The sequence below is a fragment of the Canis lupus genome, chromosome 8, assembly GCF_011100685.1.
Source record: "Canis lupus familiaris isolate Mischka breed German Shepherd chromosome 8, alternate assembly UU_Cfam_GSD_1.0, whole genome shotgun sequence".
Classification (NCBI taxonomy): Eukaryota; Metazoa; Chordata; class Mammalia; order Carnivora; family Canidae; genus Canis; species Canis lupus.
Window position 1 is genome coordinate 57,411,752 of NC_049229.1, and position 17,523 is coordinate 57,429,274.

Sequence of the window (17,523 nt, forward strand, 5' to 3'; positions counted from 1 at the left end):
CAAGTTAAGCATTGAATGAATGAATGAATCACTTAAAACATCAAACCACCAGTGAGTATGTGAGTCAATGAGCGCTCAGATTATAAATAACAATTTATTTGTATGATTAATTTTCATACATGTGTAGTTTATTCTAAATTTAATTGTCAAAAAAAATAAAATAAAAAATAAATAAATTTAATTGTCTTTTTATACTCCTAGATGCACAGAACTGCAACATTACTGATACCCATGATGTTTCCATGATGGGCAAGGCAGGAGGACCATTTATTGGTGAAGGCAGAGGCTTCGTTAACTACTGTGATGCTTCTCATCGAGCACAATAACTGACCTGGTAGCTCGCAGAAGATGGGATTCTCTTTACTTGCCACTTACTTCAGCACAGATTGTCTTTCTTTAAAAAAAAAAAAAAAAAGATTTTATTTATTTATTCACGAAAGACCCAGAGAGTAGGGCAGAGATTTAGGCAGAGGGAGAAGCAGGCTCCCTGTGGGGAGCCTGAAGTGGGACTCGATCCCAGGACCCCAGGATCACGCTCTGAGCTTAAGGCAGACGCTCAACCACTGAGCCACACACGTATCCCACAGATTGTATCTTAATGACAAGAGATAGGCGAGTACATGAAAATTCTAATCTTTGGGGCACTGTACACTAGAGGTAAAGGACATATGATGAAAATAAAATTAAATTAATTCCTTAGCTTAAATAAAAACATAAGAGATTGCCCATCATTGGATCAGAAGAGGTTAAGTGCTTTGCCTGAGATCACCTCATGAAATGGTAGCAAAGATGATATGATCAACTTTGCCCTTCAGCTCTCAATCCAGAGTTCCAATAAAAGATTACTATTTAGGTGGACCTGAGTGGCTCCTTCCGTTAAGTGTTTGACTCTTGGTTTTGGCTCAGGTCATGATCTCAGGGTTGTGAGATCAAGACCCACTTCAGCTCCATGCGGGCAGTCGGCTTGAAGATTCTTTTTCTCTTCCCCTCTCCCCACTCAAAATAATATATGTTTTTGTTTTTAAATAAAGATTACTCTTTAAGTTGCAAATTAATCAAGGGTTATATAGTTTGGTGGTTTTACAACTTTCATTTACGTCAGATATATGAGGAACATCGTTCAAAAATTCTTATGTCTACAACAAACCTCTAAATAATAAGATTTAGCTGGTCTGGGTGAGGCACTGGCATTTTTAAAAAGTAATTTTATGTGAAGCCAGTGCTAATATTCACTAAAAAAGTTGGTGATAAGAATACAAAAAAAAAAAAAAAGGTCCTTTTCAAAGGTTTACTCAAAAGAATCAGATAATCAATCACACTTTACTATGCCCTGCTTGTGTATTCAAACAGTGAATACAATTTCTAAACTTAATGCATTTTCTAACAGACATCCAGCAGAGGAGGCATCCAAAAAATGGCTGATGATTAAGAATAATACACTTTTCACATAGGCTGATAAAGAAGTGACTGAGTCTTCTAAAACTCTCCTAGCCAAATGCATTTTATTGCATTTCGTTATGACATTGACATTTAGCCAAAGTATTCCATCTAAATAGTGAAGTTGACCTTAATTGTTTTTTTGGATTCTCAAAGTTTGTTGATCCTATTATGATATTTATCTCATTTGCACTTCAGTTGAATGTGAAATGATTGCATATTAATTCATATGGTATCTTGCTACCTATTAGCAATATGGAAGGTTTAATTTAATGTTGGCTTGTTCAAGCGCTGGGAGATGCGCAGGTGAGAATGCATGCGATTCTAATCTCTTTTCATAAGCCACAGCTGAATTAGCATCGCACATCAGTGTATCATCTTTTCACAGTTTATCCTTTTTCAATCAGTTTGCCGTTTCACCTTGTTAGTTCTGACAGAGGCGAAGTAGAAATGCCAAAAGCTGTTGAATAAATGTAGCATTGAGTCATATATATTTCAGCTGCACACAACAGAATTCAATTGGTTTTCTCGGGTAATGCTGCTGCTCATTTCATAGGCCTTAATTAGAACCAATGTTGCTTTTTATCTGCAAAGTTTTAGTATAAAGTAAGTGTTCATTCTTTAAAAAAAAAAAGGAGGGGAAAACCCTCTTGCATTTAATCATGCTAAACAAGCTCTTTAGACAATTTGTTCAGAAATTTCTCTAATTAAAGCTTACCCTCCAGGTAATGTGGTGATCAGATCTACCAGTGGGTATAAATTAGGGACATTATGCAATTAGCACTAAGACCACAAATGGAAGTAACAGCTGGGTGGCTGTAAGGGAAGCAAATAAACAGCTCCTAGGTGGCTCCTTAATATTAAGGAGAAGGTCTTCTGTAAGAATGTGCTGTGGTTCTGGTTCTTTTAGCTCAGTGATTTTTTTTTCTCTGATTTTATTTCAAGAGATCAAATTTGAATATATTTGAAAATTTTGTGAATAGATAATGTTTAGCTTTAATTCAGAAATGAATCCGTTTCTGTTAATTTGAAACCTTTTGAATTATTGTTCAAATTTCACCTTGATATATATAATGTATTTTATTATATTTATAATATAATTTATAATTACAATTTTATAATACATATAAGAGAACACAAAAGCTATTTCAGCATTAACAGAACTTTTGCCTGGGAGAATCAAGAGGGGGGAGGCATATGATTTAAAAAAAATAAAATAAAAGCCAAGAGCAATGATAAGACTTTACAATTTCTCTACTTGAATCCAAGTTGGAACACTAGCCCCCAAAACATATATCTGAAATTTTTGTTGAAATGTCTATCTTACAGTGTTTCCTTACATACTGAGTTGTATCCATTCCTCCTTATTCACACCACCTTCCTTTCTTGTTCTACATTACTATTTTAGCTTTCTAAATTCAGTTCAAAAATTATCACTACTTTTAGCAGCTTTTTTTTTAATACCACTTTGAGTTAGATGATGGTCTTTTCTTATTTCATACCTCCCTTTTTACCTGCAGCATCACAGAAGTTATTCATACATTGCATCTAGAAGACAAGTCCATTTTCCAGAAGACTCTTTGAGGATATACAACATAGAAAGATCTGGGTATGAGTGATTTTCTAACAGTAACTTTGTATTTTGTTGAATCTCCAATATGAAGAAAAATATGGAAATGGAATCAAAGTGCTACTTCTCATGTTGCTAAAGCGGAATGTTCTTTCCAGCTAATAAAATGGCAAACAATATGTTGAAGGGCCTGATGAAGCGTACTAGTTTTCAAAGAAACTAAGAGGCGATTTTTAAAAATTAATGCTTAGTTTTAATCTTTCTGAAAAGCATAAAGTAGTTAATTTGCTGCCATTTTTATCAGATAGATACTCCTCTTAATAGCATTTAGATTTCAACTGGGGACAGACATCTGAGCTGTTTTTGATTACAACAAATTTGACAAGCGTCATTTCATCATGGTGTCAACTTCTCTCTCCCATTGTGCCTGTGGAACACCCATTTATATGAACAGGAGTCTAGTTAATTAGCCAAGGTGAGGCTAGACCAATCCTGAGATCCTAAGCAATCAAGCTCCATTATCAAGTCAGAATGCTCTTCAGAACTAATGTCAGAGGAACTCACTCATGAGAGCAAACCTCACTTTAGGGGTTTCTGGTCCAAACCTCATTCTAGTGTCATTTGCCAGCTCTGTTAAGTCAGCAGGGTAATGGTATTAAAACAGTGTTTCTCAACGCCATGATATTGACATTTCCAGTCAGATGATTCCGTGTTGTGGGGTCAGTTTTCTGCATGGTAGGATGTTTAGTGACATACCCGGCTCCTACACACTAGATGGCATTAAGCACCCTCCAGTTGTGACAGACAAAATATCTCCAGAAATTGCCAAATGTCCCCTGGCAGCAAAATCACCCTCAGTTTAAAATGAGCGCATTAGGCAGACCATACATAACTTGCTTTGGATTGGAATATTTTAAATCCTAAATCTCTCTGAGCCAGAACACTTGAGCTGCAAACCTCAGCGACCCTGGACTTAGCTCATAGCATGGCCTAAGTCCTTTAATCAAGGATGTGTGCTCATCTGAAAGACCTGCTGGTCGGTCACAAATGCTGAGAGAATTTCATTTTCATTGAGACCGAAAGTCCCATCATAATGGGTTTTATTAAGTTGCAAGAGAGATTACTTAACCAGACTAAGCCTTGTACTTTGACAGGGCTAGTATGCTTTCATCTCATTTACAAAACTTCTCTTCACAAATCCATTAAGGGGACCGTGTTAGAATTGAAGTAGACGAGACTTTGAGGGGTGGATTTAGGGAATGAATCAAAACATTTACTGCAAAATTTAAATATGCTATTTATAACATTCATTGCATATCATTTTGATTTAAAATTTAAGAGAATTTGAGAGATTACACGTGATTGACCCTGGAGCAGCCCTGAAGTACCAAAATGGAATAAAAAGTGTGAGCTCAGACCCTAACCACATGCTCCGCATAAGCGTAGGTGACAAATGCCCTCCAGATCTCAGTTCCCACTTACTTCTCAAGAGGAGATTGGAATGGAGAGTTTCCAAACTTGGCACCTGGTTTCATAGTTTATCAAGGTGGGTAGAAGCCCATACCCTCATTTAGCCAAAGCGGTTTTTGTTTTTTGCTTTGTTTTGTTTTGTTTTTAGCATTTGGCATCAAAGCTTTATTTGATATGTGGGATCTCGGTATATGATATTGTCACTGGTAGACTTCTTTGGTTTTTTTTGTTTGTTTGGTTTTGGGTTTTTTTTTGTTGTTGTTGTTGTTGTTGTTTTGGTAGACTTCTTTGAAGCAGATTCTGAGATGGAGTTTAGACACAAGGAATGTATCAGAAATCAGCACCTGTATAGGGCAGTTAAAGATTTAAAGATTAAAGAATGGGTATAATATATGTATATATAACCTGTATATGTATTATATTTTGGATATATTGTATATGTATATATATTGTAGATATATATGTATATACATATATAGTGAGGGGGTTGTTATCATTTTTTTGTGTGTTTTGTTTTATTTTCAATGAAGGCTTTCAAACATTTCACCTGGTTCTTGTACTTGAAGTCAGGCTTGAAAATGTACTGATGAAAGAAGTTAAAATGTTGAGGAAGACAAACTGATTAACGCAATCCTTTTCTGGCCCTCCCACATAATCTTAAAACCCCAAAGCTCTTTCCCTTTTACCTTTTCCTACAGAAGTCCAAAGTTAGACATCAGTATCTCATATACTTCAGTATAAAGGATAGAGGACTATTCCTACTCAATGTACTCATAAAGAAAAAAGTATATAATTAAACTCTGGAATATGTGCAAGAATGAAGACAGAAGATTATAAATTCATAGTTTGTGTAGTGGTGGCCAATTCCCCATTCTCTAACATTGTCTACAAAGTCGGCAGGATTATATACTTTCAGTTATTTTTTAGCTTCTTGTCAAGCAGTAGCACTCATAGAGTCCCTGATCTTTAAAGAGATTCCCTGTCACTTGCTAACTCAACACAGGACACTGAATAGCTTGCAAGAAGTTGTGACAGAATTCAGAGGCAAGGATGTATGTTGGGAATATAACCCGCTAAATACAGTGAAATTCCACTAAAGTAAATGCACTCAGATTACAACATAGACCTCACACTAATAGTATTTAAATAGCAGTTTCAGCGTCTTCCTTAACTGAATCTACTTTGAAGAAACCATCAAATGATACAAGTGAGCATGTTTAACTCCACGAATTATTCAACCTGAAACATAAGTAAGTTCAGCATTTAAAAGAGTACATGTTCAACTCTGATTAATCCAGATATATTATTAAGTCATCCCAAAATTTTCTTTGACATTTAAATATGTAACATTTATGGTTTTGTAAGAAAACTTGACTGGTATCAGATTCCAGGTTTGTGATGCCTACACCAATGTCTTGAAGGCATCTCAAACCCAACATGTCCTTCCTTCTCTTCCCAACGTGGTCTCCTTACATCTTGGAGAAGTCATGGCATATTCATCTCGACAATTCACTCTCCTTCATGTTCTGGCCAGTATTTGATCTATCATCATTCTTTGTCAAGCTCATCTCTATTTCTTCTCCCTTAAAATGTGCTGGTACTATAACTTATTTTGGCCAAATAAATATAAAGCAACATTTCATGCCTTCTGTGCAAAGCCTTGGGAGGCTTTGTATGTTCCATTTTGAGACATGTGCTGTTTGAATCTATTCTGTAAAGAAGTTTGATCTTGCATTCTTGGTTATAAGAGAACATAAGGAGAGAAAAGTGCATCTTATAGACAGCCCTAACTCCAAATTTGTGTACAAGGTTATCCCAACCATCCAGTAGTAGCCAGGTCCCCAGAAGATTCCAGCCACATGAGTGATCTCAAGTGAGACCAGCAGAGGACCCATCCAGATCATGCCAGCCCAAATTGCTACCAGAGAATTGTGAGTAGCTAAAACGATGGTGGTTTTTTGCCACTACATTTTGGGATGCTTTATTTAAATGCAGCAATAGATAGCAAATATATGATCTTGGAATCCTGGAAGGAAAGTTGGGATTTCCATTTCTTTCCTTTAAGAGACCTCCTTTTGTCTCTTGTGCAAATTGTTCTCTCCCTTCAAAAATTCTCTCAAGGGATTATATTCTTTCACGAAACTTAACATTACGTTATATTCTTCCTCAGGAAAAGTATTTCATTCTTGAACCTATCTTGTGTCTCTATCTATCATCTATCTATCATCTATCTATGACTTCAGAAAGTTTAAATATGTGGTAGTTTGCTTTCACAGACTGCCTTCAACTATAAAGGTAGAAATGTCAAGCTTAATTTTTAAATTATTTTTTAAAAATTCTTTTTACTACCAACCATATATCATGTGGATGCACAATAATTTATTAGTCATTATCCATTATTGGATATTTATTATGTTTCTAAAATTTTACAACTATACTTCTATAAGAATATATTCATGCATAAATCTTTGTTCACATTTCTAGCCATTTCTTCGATATAGATTCCTAGAAATACAATTACTGATTTAAAGGATACAAATCTCTTTTTAAGCCTTTAGTGACTACTTCAAATTACTTTCCAGATAGGTCCATGGAATTTATATCACTACCAGAAATATGTAATAGTAGCTTTCTTTGCCATTACAGCTTATCAGCTCTTTAAAACTTTGCTGAATGTTTGATAATGAAGCTTAGTATATTTTTGTTACTAGCATTTTTTCCACTTATCAATATTTTCATAATAATTTTTCTCCTTTTGAATAATTTTCTTCCATTTTTCCCTATTTCTAGGTTAGCTCCATAAGTACTTATTACTCATATTAATACTCATATTACTCATATTACTCATATTAATACATTAGATACTTTAAGGATATATGAATGTGTCTTGATATTATTTTTCAGATGTGTAAAATAACTAATTTATATCTTTATCAGAAATAAAGTTTATTTCAGGTGTAAAATTTATTGATAGATGAGAAGACTTAAACTGTAAAATATTTTGGCACAACAATTTATTTCTACTATTCTTGAAAAGAAAATCCTCTTGAGATTTTAAAATAATTGAAGTATCATGGCTTTTCTATTCTAAATAACATTCTGTTTTATTTTTCCTTTCTAGTTTCTCACTACAAAATTCACATTGGGAATCAGAATAAATATTTTAACCAAAAACTACAAATTATCGATAATACTTAAAAACACAAAATTTCCTTCTAAAGCAGATTTTCTTTATTTAAAAAAATTACATTCTTAAAGGTTAAATAGTCTTTAAACTCCAAATTTTTTATTTTAATTATATATTGGTGGGTGAAATCAAAAATTTAAAATATATTAAGAAATAAAAGTTTGTTAAATATTTATTGAAGAGTCCACATAATCCCTGATGTAGCTTTCATTTTTCTCATGTCTTCCAGCAAGAAAAGTACACAAAGTGTTTTTCTAGAATTCAATGCAGATTAAAATTTTTCTACAAAACTTGTGAAGCATCCAGATGGTTCAGTTAGTTGGTCCTTCGGCTCAGATCGTGAACCCAGGGATCAGACCAGTGTGGGGCCTCTCTGCTCAGCATGGAGCCTGCTTCTCCCTCTGACTGCCTGCTTGTGTGCGCGCTCTCTTTCTATATATATAGAGAGATATATATATATATCAAATAAATAAATAAATAAATAAATAAATAAATAAATAAATAAATAAATAAAATGTTTTTTTTTTAATAATATAAAAAAGTAAAATTTCCTGCAAAAGTTAAGTCTTTTGTTTAGCGAGTTGTATGGCTGTTTGTAGTAATAAAGGGCTGAAAGTTTGGCTTTAGAAAATTAAAAAAAAAAGTACTCAAGAGAAGCAAAAAACTATGTCAGAAATACTACTCTATTATAAAATCTCTTGATTAGGTAGCTAGGTTTCTCCTAAGTAAAAATGTTTACACATCCATTTTATCTTTAAATCTAGATATATACTATACAAAAAACTGCTAATTCTATCGATTGATATTAGTATAATTTCTGAAAGTTTGTTTGGAGAAGTTATTTCACTGGACTGTCTGAAAAGAAGTTTAAGTAGCAAGGTCTATATACTACCAACAAAAGTGACTGGGTGGTATAGAAACATTTCTACTTGCATCTTGCATATAAGCTTTGTTTTTTTTTGTTTTTTGTTTTTTGTTTTTGTTTTTTTTTAATTCTGAAGTTCTCTTTTTTTTTTTTTATTGGTGTTCAATTTACTAACATACAGAATAACCCCCAGTGCCCGTCACCCATTCACTTCCACCCCCCGCCCTCCTCCCCTTCCAACACCCCTAGTTCGTTTCCCAGAGTTAGCAGTCTTTACTGTCTCCCTTTCTGATATTTCCCACACATTTCTTCCCCCTTCCCTTATATTCCCTTTCACTATTATTTATATTCCCCAAATGAATGAGAACATATAATGTTTGTCCTTCTCCGACTGGCTTACTTCACTCAGCATAGTTTCTCTTCTGGAATCCAAATGGAAATTTCTACAAGAAAAAAACAAATTTGGTGTTCCTGACTCTCAAATGCTTGGTATAAGCAGTTAGGAAATAGGAATGGATAGGAAATAGTTCTTTGGTGTCTTTAATTCTCATTCCCTCTCCTAGACCAACCTATTCAACCTTCCAGCTTTTATCCCATCCACATTAGGGTCTAAATGGATCATAAATACTATCCCGTTCTTAAAAGTAACACACACACACACACACACACAGTGTAAAATCAATTTCTTTTCTCTTTCGAGGGGAAAAAAAAGATTTCAGGGGTACCTGGGTGGCTCAGTGGTTGAGCGTCAGCTTTTGGCTCAGGTAATGATCCTGGGGTCCTGGGATCGAGTCCCACACTGGGCTCCCTGTGAGGATCCTCCTCCCCCTGCCTATGTCTCTGCCTCTGTGTCTCTCATGAATAAATAGATTAAATCCTTAAAAAAAAAAAAAAGAGCAGGGATATTATGATTGATTCAAAAGAGCAGAAGCTATTATAAGACTTTTGGTGAATGCCTATTTTTTTTTTTTTGCCTTTTTTGGGGATTCTTATTGCCATGGAAACTGACAGCCACAATTGTTTAAACACAAAGTCAAACTACTCCAATATGACTCTATGGAATAACAACAATTTGAGACCTTTTCCTTATTCTGGATAAAGTTCTCATCCTGGAGCCAGGGTTTTCAACAGGACAAGATGGACATTTTCTGGCCTGATGTGAGTTGTGGCCTCTCCTGCTACAGGTGAGACTAACATCTCTTGCAGAGGCTACTTTTCCAAACCTCTTCAAGGGTATGAGTTAACACTTGCACAAGTGACCCACAAGGTCATCAACCAATTTAAAAATAGAGATAACATTCTTTTAAAAATTTATTTCTCATATGTAGCTTTATCACCTGTATTAAAATTAGAAACTCATAGGATTTATTAATTTTGAAATTGTTTTTGCAAGTATGTCCTGATGTGGATTTTTCCTATCTTTGCATTTCATAGAAAAATAACTAGTTTGAAAACTACTCCTTGTGTTCCAAAAAGAGCCCTGATTTCATTGCTGCATGATCTGGGACCATATAAGATATGAAATGATAAGTTTGAAGCAAATAAAAAATAGCTAAGGTGTAAGATACACAAATATAGAAATCATAAAAATAAATGCCGTCACTATCCTCAGATGAGTATATGCAGAGATGAATTCCAGAGACTGTCTCTAAAATAATTTTTAAATGAAAGCCCAAGAAAGTTCAATTAGATTAAGCACTAAATCTGAGTACTTAAGTAGAGCGTCTAAAATAAAAATTTCAAGGTCTTCATTCCCAAGATTTTGCTTGCTTCTTCATCGAAATTGCTTGAAATACTACATCTTACCCATCAGAGACTTATAACTCTGAGAAACAAACTGAGTGTAGCTGAAGGACACGTGGGTGGGGGGGGAATGGGGTAAACTGAGTGATGGACATTGAAGAGGGCACATGTAACAGATATAATACTGGGTGTTATATGCAACTGATGAATTATTGAAAACTGCATCTGAAACTAATGATGTACTATATGTTGGCTAATTGTGTTTAAACTTAAAAAGATGAAGAAAAAAATACTACATCTTGATTTATGTCAGCTTTCCCAGCACTAAAGGAAATAAACTGACTTCTAAAAGAAAAAAAAAAGAATTATTTTACACACCTAAGAATAATATAAGCCTAAGACCTAGGATATGGTACCTGCTTTATTTCAATTGTCTTTTCTTCATAGCTAGCATTAGAATATATCAACAGATCAATAACATTTGACTTTTTAGATTATATTCTGCTAAGCAGCTTTAATCCTCATTTATATATTTTTATACGAACGTTTGGATCCCTGCATAATCCTTAAATAATTATCTGTATACATAAATAAATTAATACTTATCAAATCAACTGCTACTCAATTAAATTATGTCTTATTATAAACTCACCTAGAGAGGCTGAAGAGATAAATGAGAGAAGAGGGGTATTCTCAACTTCTTCAGAAGATTTTGGAAAGTCTTCACATGTTAACATGTTGTATTTCACCGAGAAAGGCTTACAAAAACAAAGAAAAAAATTCTCTCTTCTTACAGACTCACCAAACTGAAGTATAAATTAAGGCCACACATCTTTAATATTCCTATGAAATTAATTCTCTACTGGCCTTTCCCACTCCTTAGACTCCATTATTCCATTCTCCAGGATGCATTAAAACAAAAACAAAACCAAAAACAAACCAAAAAAACCCTCCCAGAAGCTTTATCAGCCAAGAGGTCAGTCCTGGATACCCAAAATCTGCAGAAAATAAACCAGCAAACCTGTTCACCACCTATAGGCTACTGCTACTGTGCTGCTCAGATTGTTGCTGTTGAAATAGGCAGCTCCATTAGTTTGGTGTAATTGTCAGAGTGACTACATCTATTGTGTGTGTGCATGCATGTGGTGCACGTGTGTGTGCACATAAACATGCTGTGTGTGTGTACATATGTGTACATGTGTATATTTTTGTATGCAGGAAACTGCTCAGATCTGTGAGTTGGCAAATAGTAAAATTCAAGACATGGAAGAGAGCAGATTATTTGCAGCCTTGTGAACCAGGCTAAGGGGCTCGGACTTCGTTACAGGGAACAAAATTTAAAACAGGGAGATAAAATTAAATTGAGGTTCAGTAGTCCACTCTGTTGCAATGTGTTGCAGTGAAAGGGAGATTTATAAAGAAAAAAAATTAAAAGATAGATATGTTAGGAGAGTTTTGCTAATGCAATGAGAACTTCAACCGAAGCCACAATAATGGGAAAAGCAAGGAGTAGACAATTTCAAATGTCCTTTGTAACCTAAAATTTCATAATGACTAAAATATTTCCAAAGTGATTTTAATTCACATATATGAATTTGAATATCCTCTTTTAAAAAACATATCATTTTGTGTAGGGGTTATAATAGAACTTGGTTTTGAGGCTATATTTAAAATCAAACTATGATTTAAGACTGTAACAAAAACAAAACAAAACAAAAAAAGACTATAACTCAACAAGGAGCTTCTTGCGATTACTCTAGCCTTAGAAGGATTTATCACTGTAATATTCATTTTTCAGTATTTACTTAATTATGAGAAACCTCATATTCTGATAAAGATGATCAATAAACATTTGTTGAAGCTAAACAAGTTAAATAACATGAATAAATCATTTCAATTATTTAAAGTCAAATAGATCACTTTGCCAACATTTATACTGGCATAAATTCTGTTTTCTTTTCAACATTGTAAAATTAGAGGAGGGTGGGGAGTGTCCGTTATGGCCACATAAGGCATTAAATAATAGAGAATGATCTTCACTTCACTACCAAGGTATTCCAAAGATTAAGGCAAATAAGGACATTTCAACTTCTAAGGATCATTAACCTAATGGCATGATTATTTCAAGTGACTGTAAAGATCCTATTAGTTCACCAGATCATAATATTTGAACACACCAGTGGTTGCTGCATGATTGGCCAGCTGGAAAGCTGGAGGAGAATGGGGATAGGATTTTGAGTGGTCAATCGAAGCAGTAAGAAGCTGTGTCTGTGTGCCAAAGGTTTGAGGGTTTTGAATGAAATGACTAAAATGATTATACTCTGTGTGACTAGGCTACTCAGAGACAGCAAATTAAAGCCTCCCTTGGATCTGCTGTGTATGGATTTTGATGCATAACCTCTTCATCACTTCTTTCCTCTGAAATGAAACAGTGACTATTGTCACTTCTCCAATAGTCCTCTAAAAAAATAAAAAGTATGAAATAAAAATCTATATAATTACATTTACCAACAATTACTGGGAAAAACAACAAAGCATATTATCAAATCAAATTGCTAGAGTGAAAGAAAATAAATAAAAACAAATAAATAATAAGATGGATTACCCACACTTTTAATCTCCTTCATTTTTTAAAAAATGTGACTATGACTTTCACTGATTTTCAATGCTTCTTCTTCTTAGAAAATTATTGAGAACTATTTTTTTAAGTCCATGAAATATTGCAAGGGAAGATTGTATTTAAAAAATATTCAATTGGTTGTTGGGTAAAATGATTAGCAAGCCTGGGGAAAATAAATTATCAAGTCATAAGAACTTGCCCATTTCCCACGGTATGTGGGTTTTACTTTCTAACTCTCTGGGACTCCCATAATTATAGGTAGTCACTTAATAAAAATGAAAATCAGTTTGCATGTTCCTGTTTCCAAAAAGGCGAACACGATACATAGGGAAAAAGATTTGCTTTTAGCATTTTAAATTAAATGTACTAGAATGTGTAATATGATTTCTCTCAAGTTCTTTTACATTAATATTTAATATTGTGTGCTTGGTGTTAAAATGTGGTTGTAATACAGGCTTATGGAAAGCTAATAGGTAAGACACGGAAATAAAATGTTTGGCAGTGGTGCTGGCTCTTGACTTTTTCTCTGAGCATGAATTGTGCGAGGGTATAACAAGGGCTGCTAATCCACTGCTAAAAGGAGGTCTCTATCTTGCCTTGCCAATGTATGGCTCCCACATGGTTTGAAAGTCTCTCGGCATTTGATCAATTCAAAGATACAGCAGTATGAAAAATAGCTCCAGAGGAATGAGTTCTTTTGGTGGTCATCTGGAAAACAGCACAGACATGCCCCACTCACAGTTGGTCTACAAATAAGGATATTGATGGTCACGTTTCTCTACATCAGATGCCCCCTTTGTTGCTTCAATCAATTAAGCTAGAGACAACTTTTCAGCCTGTGAACGTTTAATATCAAAGAATTTCATTAATATGCACAGTTCTTCATATTTCCATCATGCTATGTTAACATTTTCATTCTGTGAATAATGATATGTTCGGACACTTGCTAACATATGTATCTGTTTCATTATGGGTTTCAAGATAAGATGAGGTAGGAGTTAGATCATTCGTGTTCTAAAAGGAAACCCATCACTGGGTACATGCAAGAAACAGATGGCAAAGTGGTAAAGCACAGCCTTCTATGCAGATTATCTTCCATTTACCCAGGATGCAGCAGGATAGAATGAGGCACATATTAGAAATGAACTCTCATTTTATTCCTGTTACTACCAGCAACCCTTTCAATAGAATGAATATTTATTTTAATAAACAGCATGATGAGCTATGTTGTGATTGTCATCTCTCAACAGACACTTGTCCCAGAAAAGCTTTTATTTCAAGGGTTTTTACCATGTTGTTATCATTTGGTTTGGTGTTGTTTAAATTCATCATTTATCTTACAAGCTAGATATGCCCCTGAGTCCACAGATGCTGCTGAATTTATCTATTGTATACCTAAACCTGGCATGATTTCTATAACACAAGGTATACTCAATACATTTGTTTTCATTGTTTTGTTTTGGAATGAAAAACAACAAAACTCCCATTCATAAGACAAAGCTCTCCTGCTGGATGTGAATATTACCCACACTTTTAAACTGAACTTTCTCAGAATAAGTATGAGCAAGAGAGATGGACAAAACCACAAAGGGAGAGCAAAATTGGAGCAGGGTCAGCAGGGAGGAATTGTGTGCTTTTTATATTTGATAAAACTATGCTTAATAAACTGAAAAATTCTTGTTCTTTTACATCTTTGCCTTAACTGCCTCTTTGATTGTCTTTATCATAGGAATTAATTCCACTGGATTAAGTCAGTCAGAATGGAAATTTGAGTAGATATAATATCAGTGTAAAAAATACTGTTCTGTCTCTCACACTCACACTCACTCATGCACACACACACACACAGACAACGCTTTATGCAATGTTAGAGATGACAAAAACTTAGAGGATGTTTTTCCCCAGCTCAATTTTCATAGGGGATTATCTATGGAGTGCTCTGACTGGGGAAATGGGTTTTGATCGTCAAACACACCTCAATTTAAATTTTAGGACGTCTGCTTCTCTCTAGAGTTGGGATTCTAGGCATGATGCTCTCTGACTCTTTAGGTTTCCACTTATTCATCTATGAAATTGGCCTAGCAATGCTAATCTTGTCACATATGCTATTGAAATGTGTGTTATTGAAACGATAATGCTGAAGATATATGTCGCTGCGTGTAGAACTCAGACACATGCTGATTTTAACAATGACTTTCTTGTGGATCATCTCTGATAGCGAGGTGGTATTTTTGTTTATGGCTTTATTGTGAATGTACTTTCACAGGCATGCTCTTGCGGGCTTTAAATTTTACAAGGAATTATCGGCAAAGTCAATAAAATTGAAGCCTGTTAGATTTTATCTTTCTGTGTGATGAATGGAGAAGAGTCAGTGTGGAATCATAAAGGAAAGATCACAGTAAGAAAAGGGGACCCAAGTTCAAGTCCCCTGTCTGACACCCTGTCCCTGTGAATGTGAACCAGCCACCTGTATTTCTGAGTCCACGTTTGCTTTGCCTTGGAGATATGAATGACATGATGTCATCCGAAGGAAGGTAGAAATCTGGGCCAAATCCATAGTCTTTCCTGTTCTTCCCAGATCTGAACTTTATGTTAGTATGAATGATTTTTTTTTTCACGGTGGTTTCTTTTATTCATTTTTAAGATAAAGTCATCATGGATCAAGTGGAAAGAAGTGGGTCAAGCACTGCCCAATAGACTTTTCTGTCCTGAAGAAAATGTTCTGTAACAGTAATCAATATGGCAGCCCTCCAGGGACATATGAATGGCTGCTGGACACATGAAATATTGATTGTGTGCCTAAAGAAGTGAATTTTAAATTTTACTTAATTTTAATAAATTTAAAGGGCCATATGTGTCTCGTGGCTAGAGTATGGGGCAGCACACACATGATTATAGAAAGGCAGTAAGCCAGGCATATCTCACAGGACAAGTCACTGCATTAAAATAAATGTGGTGAATTAGGAAAGTCAGCCCTTTTTGGAATAACAATATACCTGACCTCATGACGGCAGAGTGTTTGGAAAGAAATCTAGTTAGAGGTGATTGAGTCTTAACACGGAAAGTAGTGGCTTCCTTTTATATTTTTATCTTTGATTTAGTTTCTTTGAAGTGCTTCTCTGTCATATTAAAAAGGAGTGTTCCTGATGAAAGTCTCATGATGGGAAGCCAATGGGCTGAGTTCCACCCCCCATCCCGGATCTATCTTGAGGACTGTCTATCCATAGGTTATCAAGTAATAGAGGATGAAGTAGAAGTATGGGACTTCTGTAGAATAGAATTTGGAAATCTGTAACACGGGTAACCCCAGTTTTAGATATTGTAGGAAACAAACAAACAAAAAAAGAAAATTATTTTGAGTCGTAACAGATTAGACAAGGGGATACTGCAAAGGTAGATGACGTTTTAGTCATTGGGAAACTGTCAGACTTTGAAATTTTGTGGTAAATATCTTAATATCTTATTTAACATTTCTATCTGCTTAAAACATTTAGTGTTTATTCATTTATTCAAACTAAAGCTTGAATACAAAATCCAGATTTATTGAAGTTGTTCAAAAACAAACTTTTATTTATTTTCCTGTACAGTTTGTTAAAAAAAATCACAAAACAGTCATTTCAGTCTTTACATTTCACAAAGCACTTCTATAAGTGTCTGCCAACATTTTCCTCTCAGAATGGAATAATCCTATGATTGACATATCACGGAGGATTTTTTAAACTAATGAAACTGAGTTTTTAGACAGCTTAAGTGATGCCAAAGTTCACGTGATGACGAGTGCCAGAATCAGAACTCCAAATCTGAGATTTTTTTTTCTCCTAAACTTTCCCATTCTCTACTTTGCCTATAGCACCGATTAGATGATTTTCTCTCAAAAAGCCAATATGCCACTGAAGGAGACACTTTCTTCAGGTCCAATACATGGTTTTGTTGGGTGCATAATATTTTGCTTTAGAGCAATTCTCCTTTTGGAATCTTGTAAAGAATAAACACAACCTTCACATTTGTAACTTGTGGTTCTGAGAATCATTCCCCTCCCCTCTTGCCTTTTGCATCATATTTGTGTGGGCACTGTCTTTTTGCTTTATTTGGATTTGATTTGCTTTGTCTTCCCTTGCCCCCAACAGAGATTGCTTAGTGGAGCCCTACCAAATACAGCCTTTATATTAGAACTGTATTAAAAAAAAAAAAACAATTTACATTGTATGAGTCTGGCTGATAACGCCCTTCTTTCAACACACAGCCCCCGGGAATGTCCACTGTGTGAAATGAAGCAGTTTCAGTGACAGTTTATTGGGGTTTTTTGAGCTCATAGAACCTTGAACTTTACAGAGGTATAGAAAGTCTATAGCATGATGTAATAGTAAGCATGTGACATTTCCTTCAGATTTTTCCTTGTAAAGAACAGCCTTTAATGGAAAACTGTTCTAAACAGATGTTTGTAACTTTAGCATCGGTACTGCTTGGTTAAAAGTATGGTTGGTCTTTGAACATTTTTCACAGATTTCCTTACTCAGGAGTCTTGACTTTATGGGCAATGTTTATGTTCAACATCACAATGAAACTATTTATGGACTGTAAGTTTTGACATTACTCACAGGATCTCCAAGTTAGAAAGCATTTGATGTTTA